The sequence below is a fragment of the Scatophagus argus genome, chromosome 16 (genome assembly GCF_020382885.2).
Source record: "Scatophagus argus isolate fScaArg1 chromosome 16, fScaArg1.pri, whole genome shotgun sequence".
In the NCBI taxonomy this organism is placed as follows: Eukaryota; Metazoa; Chordata; class Actinopteri; family Scatophagidae; genus Scatophagus; species Scatophagus argus.
Window position 1 is genome coordinate 12,216,323 of NC_058508.1, and position 10,593 is coordinate 12,226,915.

Below are 10,593 nucleotides of genomic sequence, written 5' to 3' on the forward strand. Positions count from 1 at the left end.
TTAAAAGATACAAAGGGATTCCAGTGGAGGGTCAAAAGGAAAGAAACTCTTGTTGCTCGTGTCTGACCAGAGATGTTTCAGGATGCAAGCAGGAAGTTTTTCTGATGCTGTCCCTGCTGTGAACAAAGACTTCCTGTCAGCACCTCATGAACCTGTCAAAATTAAACAAATCACACACATCAAACATGACTGAAAGATAAACTCGGGAGAAGAGTTGTGCTCCATTTTCCGGTCTGTGCTTACATATGTGTGTGTGTGTTCTAATTTTGTTAAGTAATTTCTGGGCGTTTTTTATCTTTTATTACAGACAGTATAAGAGAGATGACAGGGATTGAGGGAGAAAGATGTAAGTGTCATGTCTTACCCTCCAAGCTACAAAGTTTTGAAATGGGCTGTAATCAAAACCAACATTTCCTCTTTCATTCCCTACCAGGAGAGCGACGCTACCCAAAACACCTTGTCTCACTGGATCCTCACCACCACCAGTAACAGATGGAGGAAATCAGTAACCAAAGATCACATTTGGCCAAACCATCCATAACTGAGGTATCATATAGAATTTCAAAGGTAATTCTTGACCTTGGAAACTGCAGTTCATATTTTCTTTCAGTTTCCTGACAACTGGACAAACTCCATCTCTTGATGAAGATCATGTCATATGATCAAACGCTCCAAAACAGCTACTAAATGGACCTTATGTTGTGGAAACTGTTTTAGTGTTTTTGCAACTGCTGCTTCCAAGGTCAGGGGTGAACTTTGAACTTCTCCTTTCAGCTCTACAAGTCTTTAGAGGGCTCCAAAAGAAAAAAAAGAATAAACGAAAATGTGACCATTTAAAATCGCAATTGCAAAAATCGCTTGCAGAAGAAGCTTGTGCGATATGATTGAAAACCTCAGGACAACTGCTAAATGGCCCTTGTGATGTGTTTCTTAAATCTATAAGAGAGGGAGTGAAGTTTTGATAAAACTTTTAAAATATTAGCAACACGTTGCTTCTTGCGGAGTACAGTTTCATGGTGTACCTGAGGACCTGATGGGTTCATCTTTATTCATTTTCTGTCGCAGACATGTACTCAAGATGTAAAAAGAAGAAAGAAAGAAATAAAAGAGGAAATAATGAAAAAAGAACTGGGTCAGTTATCACTTACATAACAGGGGTTTGGCCTTTTGTAAGGTTTCAGTAGCCCCCTCTGCCTCTCAAAAGTTATTTAACAGTATGATTCACATCAAAGCACTCAGGATCCCTGCTGTTAAACTCAAAGGCCAGACAGCCCATCTCCACTCTGATGCTCTAATAACCATCCCTTTATGAAGTTCATAAAACCCACTCCTCACTAGATCAGTGCCGATGGTGGGCCAGGCTAATGGCTGGAAAAGCAGCACCGACCACCACCTCACTTGGACTCCTTTGAACTGAACTGTAAGCAGATTGAACAGGGGGGTCACCATATGCATGTTTCTGTGTGTGTTTGAAAGGACTCAGTCTCTCAGTGTATGTGTGTGTGTGTGCGCGCGCTTGCGCGCATGTGTGTATGTGTCCTCATCCTTATCCTGTCACAGCGGGGGACAGACTTGAAAGCCTTTCTACAGTGTTTGGTAATTGCAAAGACCTGCTTTCTGCCTAAACAGCATAAGAGATGACAACCTCATCAGGACAGGCTCGAACCCACAAACACACACACACACATGTATTATACAGATGTGTGCACATCTTTGGGGCAGCTGACCAATCAATAGTCTTGACTGTGGAAAAGTACACAGAAGTGTGCACAGGGCGCTTTTTCTTTTCCACACAGGCCTTTCTTTGTTGTGTGTAACCTTTTGATCTAAATGAGAAAAAAAGAGGGGGGGGGGGGCTTAGGTAGGCCAAAGTGTTTGAGAGGGGAGGTTATGCTAAAAGGGGGGGGTTGGTTAGTTGCCACCTTTTCATCTTACTTCTCCCCTGTTCGGCTTTATAACGAATGTCAACGCTGATAACAAAGCCTCATTTGCATATCATAATCCCCATCTCTCGACCTTCTGATCAGGTGTACTTGGAAGCACGACTGTGTTCTTTTAAAAAAGAGAAAAAGATAGAGAGCAAGAGAGGAAAAAACTCGGTTCACTTTGAAAGCTGTTTGAAGTTCTCTGCCAGACTTCAAATAACGCTAAAACATGTGCATGGCATTGAGTGGCTGATTTGTATTAAAAAGAAGAAAGGTGAAGGGATGGAGGGATGAAAGGAGGTCAGGGAGGGGAGACTGAGGGAACTTTCTGGAGTTCGTAAGGCCAAAATCCTCTGGATCTCCTGTCACTACACATACAGAGGAGCACAGGCTTTTGCATTCAGTCTTTGAACTTAAACACGATGTGTTAAACACTGTGACCTCGATAAAAACGTGTCTTTTTTTTCCCTCAAATTTTGTTTTAATGTTGCATTAAAAATCTGTTATTGAATGGCAGGGAACTGGCAGCTGAAATGTTGCCTTGATTGTCCCAGCAGCTTCTTCCCTTCTTTTGACCTATTCAGGCTTCACACTAACAAACAGCCTAGCAAAGCTCATCCACCAACGTTCAAAGGAGCTGCTGCTGGGTGATGGCAGGGCTGTAGAAAGAGGCATGGACTTGTGGCACGGCTTACCGCTGAGGTCAAGGTGTGTGTCAGTGTGTGTGTATGAGTGTTATTAGCAACTCTGCATGTCATAGCAACAGATCCAAAGGTCACGGACCACCCCAACTGTGTGTTCACACACTTCATCATCTACAACCACCCATCAATAGTGGCTGGACTGTTCATACAAGGCAAAGGCTTTGGATGAGTACCAATACGCTGTGTTTCTGCCTCCTCTGTCAGATACTCCTTCTTGGCTTGAGCACACTGTTCTCTGCAGCCTATGGTTTCTCAATCCCAGTTGTGAAGACCAGACGTCCTTTCCCATGAGTGAAGAGGGCCTCCAGCAGAGCTGCTTCAGCTCCTCCACATTCTCATAGTCCTTCATTTGGCCACGATTGTAAAGCTGGGCCCTGGGAGTCGCCCGCCTCCACTCTGATCCACTCAGCCCAGCTCTGCCGCAGTGGCTGTCCTGCCAGCTCCTTTATCCCAGCTACTGCACACCCAGTGCGGGCAAAGCCAGACTGACAGTCCCCCGCTGCCTCCAGAGCCTCCGTCTCATTTCCCCCGGTAGCCGCCCACCACCCCTCTCAGCTTTTCAGTCTTCGAAGCAATTAGAAGGAGATCCCTTTCTTTTGTCATCTATCCGTGGATAGAAGAAAAGCGAGAGAATGAGAAAAAAAGAAGAAGGAGGGCCAAGATGTTGGTGGTGGTGGAGCTCAGGCCTAGCCAGGAGCCACTTGCGAAGCCCTGGGTATTAGGACTCACATGGTTTGTTTGGAAAGGCTTCTCCAGGGGCCAAAGTGGGATTACGTTGCAGATTGCAAGTTCCCATGGAAGGGGCCTATACCAGCGAGGGCTTTGGTGGGTGGGTTTCAGGTTGGGGGCCATAGAAGAGGTCTTTATGAGTTTGGGGTCTGTCTGAATGGAAAGGGCCAACTCCCAGCATGCTAACCCTCCATATTAGATGGACACAGAGAGGCTATTGAAGTTACCCAGACATCCCCCCTTTATTTCTGTCCTTTTCTCTCCCTCTCTCCCCACTCTTGAAGGCTTAGCTGTTTGCCAGTCAACAAGAGAGTAAAAGACTGTTCGGGGAGCTGAAATGATTCTTGTGTTAATTTTTAGGATGAAAATACTATCTGTGATTCTGAGCAAACATAATGTGATGTGACTGTTAGAAACCACAGTTCAGTTTAAACCACAGTGTCTGACGTTAAAGCCGTCACTCTTACAACACGAGGGGATCACCTTGAATCATTTCAGCTGAATTTAGCAGGGATTTATTGCCTTAAATCATCCTAAAATAAAATTATTTGAGCGAAGGCTACCTTTGAAAAGTGAATCATTCCACACTGGGGAAAAGCTGACCACTCAACAGTTTAAAAATGCTGGTAAGGGGACAACAATGTCAAAAATACAAACCAGTTCCAACAGATTTATCAGTCAATGCCTCAAGGTATTTCCCAGCAATACATAATATCATGGGACGAGGAAAACAGACATCATATGAAGAGAGGAAGAGCATGAGAAGAACCCAAGGAACTCTGGTAAGGACAAGGATCTCTCTTTCAACTCTGGCCTTTAAAGCTGCATCATTCTGTTGTTTTTTTTCCTAATGTGAGATCAGATGCTGGATAAAGAGCCTTTAAAGAGATCATTGGTGTGAAACGATTCTGAGTGCTAAAGCTCTGCGTTTAGAAATAAGACGACAGCATTTGCAGTGGTGTGTTGAAATCTGGTAGTCTAGGACTGAAATGTCATCAAGTTTTCATTAAAGGACACATCCAACTTGGTGGCTTATTTTTGTTGACATTTCAAGATATTGCAAAGTGAATGTCAAAATACCAATGTCACCACCAACAGAGTCTTTAAATAACGAATATGCAATTCAGTCTGAGTCAGTGTGGCAGCTCTCAGTGTTTCTCCACCAGACAGACTCTTTCTTCTCTTACTGCTCTTACTTCTCAACAAGAGAACTAAGAAAGTAAAGGAAAAAGTTAAAAAATCATCATGTCTGGCACATCATTTCTTCATAATCAAGATAACAGATTATATGAACTCACTATGATGCATATTCTTTCAAAAACCTCTAAGTTTATCCACCAATTAATGTTTGTTTTGATATCACCTGCAAAGTCAGACCTTGAGTCTGACTTAGTCAGAAAAAAATCAAACGTATTACTCAAGTTACAACAACAACAATTTTAACAGTACATTATTAGATGTTACTGGTACATTGGGTTTTCTGTGGAGATACACTTCTCTGCCCTCTAGTGTTAGACCTCTGATACTACACAAAGCATATTGTTTAAACTGATGTTTTTTTTGTTTTGTTTTTATAAAGTAGTTAAAATCAGTTCATCCTTAAACATCTGCAGACGCAAGTTGCAACATACTCAATATACTGCAACAGTAATATAAATCCAAAAACACCAGAGATAATGGCCAAACAATGACAGGGAATGTTTTGCTGCACTATGAACTTTATTCCGGTCATATTTTGCTGATAGTACTTACGTACTTTTTCTTAGTAACACATATATCATTTTGTATTTAAAACATGTGATGAACAACTGAAAAAGCATAAAAATTAAATAAGCAAAGGCTGAATGACAGTTTTGGTTGCTCAGCTCCACTCATTAAGCATATGAGCCTCTCAGTGTAATTATGATCACAGATGAAGAAAGATACATAGATCTCAAACTCATGATTCAGCATCCTCGCTGTCCAGATGTCTCCCATCCCTCACCCTCCTCTCCCTCTTGCCCTTCAATCTCTTCTGTCACCTATAGACCGCCCCCCCCACCCCACCCCCAGCACCCCATCAGTCTCTGTCTGCAGACCAAACAACCTCAATCACCTTCTACTCTCCCTCCAACCCCCTCCAGCCATTTCCCTTTGAGCTGTGCCGCCACAATGCATAAATGCATAAATCTGGTGTCAGCGTGTGCATGTGTGTGTCTGTTAATATGTGTGTGTGCCTGTGTGGTGGGGGATGTCGACATATAGAAGACGGGCCGGCAACCCCACTGGCAGGCCCCCTTTCATGTGTCACCAGATCACAGGCGCTCAGTGTTTATACACCAGACCCATCCAGACACACAACCAGACCCCTCCCAGCTCTACCCGAGCACTGTCCCCCCCAGAACCTGTCACCCTGGCTGGAGAAGCTCGGGGACAAAGACTGGGAGTCAGCCTGGAGGTGGTGGTGCCAGACTGGCTCTCTGATCTTACTGACTACCTCAGACCTGATGGGAGATATGACCAGAGGTCAGAGGTCAAAGAGGCCATAAAAAAGTCAGCCGAGCTTCTCTAGTTTGGCTCCATCTTTCTACACCCTCCCCCAACATATTTAATGTGGTGCGATTACACCGATTTGAATGTCAAGTAACAGAATCTCAATATGAGAGAACTACAAATACATCACTATCCCAGCGCCAGTGTGTGATTTCGTGGGTGAGAGATTCATCTTTTGCAGAACAATTTCATATCATCACCATCACTATTACAAATTTCACCCAAGAAACTAGGGCCAGTGCAAGACAACATTCGCACATAAAAGGTGTTTCTCTCTGCCAATGAGGAAACCAGAGGAAAGGGTAAAATCAAAACAGCATAAAGACAAGATCTCCACAGATTCATTTTTGCTTTCCATAAAACGGACGAATCCATCTTAAAGTTTGACTGTAACAGCCATGAATCCTTTTCTACCTTCCTGAAACAAAATAAAAGGTAAAAGGACATGATGTGAAAGGAAAGTAGCAGGAAACAACAAAGCTAAAGGAAGCATTTTATCCTGCTGTGTTAAATTGGGTTTGACTACAATTCTGAAAGGGATGAGAACACACACATACATACACATGAGTACTCACACACACTCAGACACACAACAAAAACAAATTAACATCTAAAATGCTCCGGCGTGTTTCAACCGTTCACTTCAAACCGTCATCAGGCCTCTAATGGGGGCCAAGTTCAAAGCTCCACTAGACTCCTGCTGCTTTGCTGAGGAACAACACTTCTGTCTCTTTCTCCCTCGCCATGTTTGTTTATCCTTTGCTCTCGTTCCACCCTCTTGTTGCCTGCTTCAGTCTCTATTTCATTCCTTCCCTCCTTCATTTTTCATTCCCTCTTTTTTCTGTCAGAAGATCCCCTTTATTTAGCATCAACTCCTCTTCTTTTACTTTGCCTTTTTCTTCTGCTCTCACGCTGTCTCCTTCTTTTACTTTACTTTCAATATTTGATTCAGCAGTACATTTGGTTCTCTGCAGACCTTCTTGTTCTTGCGTTCTCCCTCTCTGTATCTCAATCCAGCTTTCATCATGTATACCAGTCTTTCAAATCTGACAGACATTGATCAGCATGCAGCAGCAGGGATGCTGTCCTGGAGTAAGTTTGTTGAGAGAGCGCACATCTAACCCTGGATATCCAAACAGAGCCTTGAAAAGCGAGCTCTCAAAAGACAATCACTGGTCTGAGACAGACAGTTGCTCAGCACTGCCCTGCAGATATCTGCCAGGATCAAAAACCCTTTCCTTCTCCTCCTCTTTCTCGCCTCTCGCTTCTTTCTCTCCCACTCCCCTCTTTTCTCTTTCGAAGATGGCACTTCCACAAATTTTTTAACTCCAGCTATCTGCTCATTAAGAGGTCTTCAAAGCCTTCCATTGATGTAAAAGCATCCATTTGAATTTGTAATCACCCTCTGCTGTAAGGCTGCTGCGCTCAGCGTAATTTCCTGCGGATTTTCTGATAGCCGGCTGAAAGAGCGAACAACCCGCTTTCTACTCTCTGACTAGCAAGAGAAAGAAAGGAAAGGACTTTTATCGAACTTTTTGGAAGCAGGGAGGTGCGTATTTATGAAGGCCTTGGGTTTGTTTATATATGCTGACAAAGAAAGTAAGAATATATAGAAATCCACTCTGCCGACAACGCTTAAAAAGAAGATAAGAGTGGTGAGAAAAACCCACTAGAGCTGGATAAGGTTTGTTTGAAGATTAAAGTTCTGTCGTCGTCATAGAACAGGCTATTTTCTTGAAAGGCACTTAAATGGCCCAGAAATTGGTTTGTCTATAGGGAGCGGCTTTAACTGATATTGCCTTCAATGGTAGGTATTTTTTAATATTCCTTCGCACAAACTTTAAGGTGTCTGAGGCTGTGAGAAAACACACTTTCCCTACATGATACATTTGAGAGTGCCACGCAACACATTCGGTAGCGACCTGCATGCATATTTAGCTCAAACATCCTCTGTCTGTTGAGATGATGCAGAGCCAAACTCTGTCACTGCATCATGACACCAAGAAGAAGGAAATATTGGGAAAAAAAAGGCAGCAAAAGAGGAAGAAATCCGTCAGATCCTCGAGGCAGAAGAACATACCTTTACATCTGGATTTCCTCACAGGAAGGAAGTGTTTGAAATCTAATACATAAACATTATTCCCCCTTCTCACCGGTTTCCCTTCACCCACGGAAAAAACAGGCTCTTCTTCTGAGCCACTTTGGGGAAGTTTTCCACAACGCAGTCCTCCTTCAGTAAGTTCAATAAGAGGGCTGACTGGGATTTGGCTCCTGCCATGTTTCATCAAACACGCTTGTCTTCAGCCATCGCAGGCCTGTCTGTCAGTCAAACAGCTGCTCATAAATAGCACTTTCCTCAGGTTTCCACTGCTGTCTTCTGAAATGTGGATATTAAGTTGAAGTTGAAAAGAATTTACAGTTCAATTCTCAGGACTCAGAGCTAAAGACAGCTGGGAAATACGGCTTCGGCTTCAGCATGCTAACGTTAACACAAAACCACTGGTATTAATGCTATGCAATGCTAACACAAAGCTAACCTTAAAGGAAAACTGTGGTTTATTACATTTGTTTTCTTTTTGTGGGTTGGTTCAGGTAACATTCTACTCGTCAAAGTAATTGAGGTCTCAGGGCAACACAGAGCGGTCAGAAGATCATTAAGGTTTTAAACAAACCTCCAAGCTAGTAAAATGTATTTAGAAGAGAAAACAAAGGTGAGTGGTCAGATTACAACCCAAACTGTCCACAGTAAACATCCATCGCAATTTATGAGAGACTCCTGACAGACAAGTCGAGGGTCAAGTGACTGACAAGGGTAGCCAAGCTGGCCTTAGCGCTACCTAGCTAGCTTCCCTGCATGTACTGCCAGCAGACACACACTGACTGTGACTTTTATTTACAATTAATATGTTTCATTTTTAATTGAATAGCTTTATTACAGTGAGTCTAACACAAAGAAATTTTAGCATATATGCTACTCTGAATACTAAAACAACGCTACTGTTTCAACGCAGTGAAACCAATGGAAATACTGATGTTCTTTTGGCTGTATGTGATCTGTGTATATGTGTGTGTGTGTGTGTGTGTGTGTGTGTGTGTGTGTGTGTGAAGTGAACATGGTGGCAGACATGTCACCAGGACCATTGACTCCAGCCTAATCCCTTCCTGATGGCCTTTTCTTTAGACGCAGATGGAGACTAGGGGCTCTTGACCTTTGACCCACACCACTAAATCACATCAGTCCCTGACTACAAGGGCCACAGGGGCCCCAGGACTCCATCAGGCAGATGTACAGCTGGCCACACACACACATACGACTACACACATTTGTGCAGTACTCTGACACATACACAGCAAAGTGCAGAAACAGAGATGCTTTCATGCATGTATCTGTACACAGCCATGTTTTCACATATATGCAACACTCTAAAAGACACACAGATCAATACGCATTCATGCACTTTCAGGGACACACAGATCGATGTGTATACACTCAGACACACACCCACACACACACACACACACACGCACATACCACTAAATAATGTCCTTTTTTCTTTTCTTTTTTTAAGTATTCTCTGTCATCTGTGTCCTTTTACTCGGCCACATCACACACACTCTCTCAAGCCCTCTCCTACACTTTGTTTTAAACTTTTCTTCTCTTCCGCCCTCCTTTTCAAAATCTTCTGGTCTCCCTGTGATGTGGCTTCTCTGTTTCTGCTGAATAAAACACAGACATGGAGAAAGAGAGAGAGACATAAGGAGGAGGATGAAGAAAAACGTAGACAGCAAAGAGACAGAAAAACTAAGAAAAAGAGAGAGTCAGAGAGTGATAGAAACAGACAAAACAAGCAAAGGAAAACCAAAACTTCTTCAGTTTCTCTTTTTTATGTGGTAAAATCAACAACACAGCCCACCCTGCTATTCTCTGTGACAAAAATAAGCCTGTATGGCAGATGAGGCGATGCCATTTACAGTAAGTTTCGTTTATAAGCAGTTCATTTTCTGCAGTAAATATGTTTATCGTGCTGCATGAATTTCCATGCTAAATAAATATTTCAGGCGGATTCTTACAAAGCTGGATAATTAGCACATATTTCATTTTCTTCTCATCTTCACCTTGCATTTCCGCCCCGCTGTCACATAGTATCTTGAGGGGCCTCACACAGTGACAAACATACCTTTGAAACTCAACTTTGAACAACTTTGCATGAGAAGCAGGCGAGCAGAGTTGAAATGTGGGCTCGGTTCCCCTCACACCGACGTGCTGCTTGCCCACGCTGCGCTCCTACGGAGGTCCTCCTCACTTTGTTGTCCTCACAGCAGGCACCTGCATTCCTGACATAGCTGTCTCCAAAGTTTCAAGAGCAGCTCACTATCTCTCTGTCTGCCGGTCTCTGCGCCTCTCCCTCTCCGCTCAGACCTCCGCTGCAGTGTTGCCTAGAAACGAAAAGGAGCGAGAATGGGGACAACGGAGAGACAGGAAGAGGGGGCCTTAGCAGAGGTGGATGAAAGAGGCGAGAGATCACAGGGGAGGACAGGCCAGCAGGAGAGTGATGAAGTTTGTTTGGGATACTTTGGATTTTTATGGCCATTGTGTGGTGCCAATATCCCCTCTTTACTTGCTGGTTCCCTCCTTAAAGGAGGTACATTTTTTAAAACAAAAAAGGAAACACACGGCTTAGATGACTGATAATGTTCAGTTT

At 43.3% G+C, this 10,593-nt stretch overlaps 1 long non-coding RNA gene across 1 annotated transcript; it reads right to left on the bottom strand.

The window, feature by feature from the left end:
• Window positions 1-8,797: 8,797 nt before the first annotated feature.
• Window positions 8,798-10,359, bottom strand: LOC124073992. The gene is made up of 2 exons (XR_006845755.1): window positions 10,069-10,359; window positions 8,798-9,607 (listed from the first exon to the last, which is right to left on the bottom strand). It is a non-coding gene; the product is annotated as an uncharacterized LOC124073992 (long non-coding RNA).
• Between the last annotated feature and the right edge of the window lie 234 nt (window positions 10,360-10,593).